Source organism: Solanum pennellii, chromosome 12 (assembly GCF_001406875.1).
Source record: "Solanum pennellii chromosome 12, SPENNV200".
Taxonomy (NCBI): Eukaryota; Viridiplantae; Streptophyta; class Magnoliopsida; order Solanales; family Solanaceae; genus Solanum; species Solanum pennellii.
Window position 1 is genome coordinate 1,546,771 of NC_028648.1, and position 2,933 is coordinate 1,549,703.

The following is a 2,933-nucleotide window of genomic DNA, read 5'->3' on the forward strand; positions in this document are numbered from 1 at the left end:
TTTATAGTTAATCCAAGTTAGTATTATGAATCTTAGTATCATAAATGTGATGTTTATGTCGTATAACAAACATTGTTGTATGTATTGATGTAGCATGTGTATAAGTAAGCACATTTCACTGAAACGATGTTACTCGTTTCGATAAATTAAAATACATAGATAATTAAAAAGAATGACCATTCCATCTCATTTTTACCAAACCATAATTGACCCTATTTTCATTTGTCACTCTAGTTAACAATTCGAACCATTTTCTTTATTGTATGTTGTCATCTTTCATACATAGTTATTTATCATATATACATGGGTATACATTATTCGTACAACATCGAGACATTGCATATGAATAAAACTATTTTCATATACTTAATTTTGGATTAATTACAGAAATCTTACATTTTAGTTTTCTTATTACCATTATTCCCCGTAATTTTACAAATCTTCAAAATTCTTCATTTTTCTCTTAAGTCAAAAACGTCATTAATGTATCCGACCCTCTTTTTGATGTATCAGCGCATGTATCCGACCCTCTTTTTAATGTATCAGCGCATGTATCCGATAATGTATCAGTACTTATATTATTGTATCCGTTCAAAGGGTTTCTGTAATTATAAAAATTTAAGGATCGATTGTAATTTTCCCTGTAAAAGTAAGTGATTTTTGTAATTTACCTCTTTTTTTGCCGACGGTACATTTACGTAAGAAGCCCTATTTAGGCCCACTTTATACGATGGGCCCAACAATGTTAAATCTGTAAATGATGAGGCCCACAATGAGTTAAGGTACAAGAACTATGGGCCCAACCTTATTGGGCTGTACATGTACCAAAAAGCCAATAAAATCGGAAAAAATAGAAAAATAGCCACTTTTTTGTACTATTCATCATGATTTAGCCACTGTTTAAAAAGTAGCCAAAAATAGTTATATTATGTTAATTGGACACAAGTACTCCTAAACTAGACACAAACTTCTAGGCTTCTTCCATAACTCAAACACAAAATGACATGAACATTAACTTTGAACCATTTACTAAACCAGAAAAGGATCAAATATATTCTTAAACTATGTAAATTAAGTAGATATGTCTGATATTAAATCGAATAAATGAAATACATGATTCTTGTAGATTTATTTGTCCTACAAGGGGAGGAGACCAAACTATTAGCTTGGTGTATGCATCACCGATATTTAAAGGTAAGTTCTATAAAATGGTTATTAGATCAACTACGTATGAAACTGAGTGGGTTGGTTAAGAATTCAAACAGTCAAAAGATAAAAATGGTAAAAACGAGGATATGCTTAGATGGATGTCTGATCATATTAGGAGAGTTAAGATTAGAACGAAAATACAGGGTAAGATGACGAAAGTGAAATCGAAATGATTTAGATACGTAAGACGGAGGAACACAAATGCCCTGTTGAAGAAGTGTGACTTAGGAGAAATGATTAGAAAAGACACTACACGTTTTCATTTCATAACCAATGGTACGACTAGATAGGAGAACGAAAAGGTCAAGAATTAGTGTAAAAGATCACATATAGTTAAGTAGCTTGAAGTATCTTATTTTCTCCTTTTCAGTATTATTATTATTCAATTATCTTTCTTTTTTTAATTTTAACACCGTTGTTGCGTGCACGCTTTGATTATCTTACTAGTTTTACTGTCAATATTTCACTTTTCTTCGTATTTTTGTTACCGCTTCTTACACTTTATATTTTAAAAACATATTCTAAAAGTATTTTTTTTCTTGAGCAAAAATCTATTGAATGTGGCTCATAACCGATACCGATACAGTGAGATATTTCCATTGAAATTCCCGAACTTTGATGATTTTCTCGTCCAACATACAAAAAAAATTTATATATAACTTACTCTCTCTAAATTCCACTTATAAAATCGAATATATTGCAATTGTTATGTAGTAGTGAGTGCAATACAACTGGTAGTCAACAAATCTAGTGAAACTATAAATTTTAAACTCTCATTTAATATAGAGCTAAACTAAAACTCTTCTAGCTTCCAAAAGGACACTTACTTTTTCTATATGCTAATAAATAATACCTCTTTTTCCCAAAAATATAAAAAACCAAAAAAAAAAAGAATATCCAAAATTTCCAACTTTGCTATGATGAAAGACACGTGGATAACATGAATATTTTCTTGAATAAATTTGTCTTCTTATTCAAAAAAAAAAATCATTATCACATGGACCAAATTAGCTGTGAAAATTAGACCCCACTTAACCAAGATAAAAAAAATACATATACTTTTATAGAACCAATAATAGAGCTCATATTATATGGCCCCCCCTTAAATAATTTAATGTCATCTACCCTTACTTTATAGTATATAGTATAATAATTTTTACATGTAGACAAAAATTTTGAGCTCATTTGTAGACCCCTAAAACCCTACTATGTCTCTATAATTTGTTTATCTTATCCACCAAATATTCCTCTTTGCCTCCCTTAACTAATCATAAAAAAAGAAAATCAATTATCAAAAAGAATTTGAGTGTTCAACCTAAAACTTGAAAACAACAAATAAAGTAGCTTATAAAAATTTCGAATTCATGCTGATAAAGTCTTGAGGTAAAATCTTCTTGTATTATTGTATAGCGTTGATTTCTAAATTACGAGACTAGAAATTAAGTCTGGTGGATGATCAGTCATGGATTTTGGACCAGAGAGTAATAAACAACCTCCATGACCTTTGGATTGTCGTGTCATACAATCCATATCATGGTGCTGAGATGGTCTAATGGTTGTCAGACACAAAGTTTTGTCCCTTCGAAAATATTTAATAAAAAGTTGAAATGATACAAAGAAGATTAAAATGACCCTGCTCAAGAATAACACGCACAAATTAAGTAATGATCCAAAAATTAATAAATTGTTCTATCTATCTTTGGATGGCTATATTATTCCCTTTA

The 2,933-nt window shown here is 29.9% G+C and overlaps 1 pseudogene; it reads left to right on the plus strand.

Moving 5' to 3' along the window:
* Nucleotides 1-2,779: 2,779 nt before the first annotated feature.
* LOC114075442 lies at nt 2,780-2,888 on the plus strand (annotated as a pseudogene).
* Nucleotides 2,889-2,933: the final 45 nt, after the last annotated feature.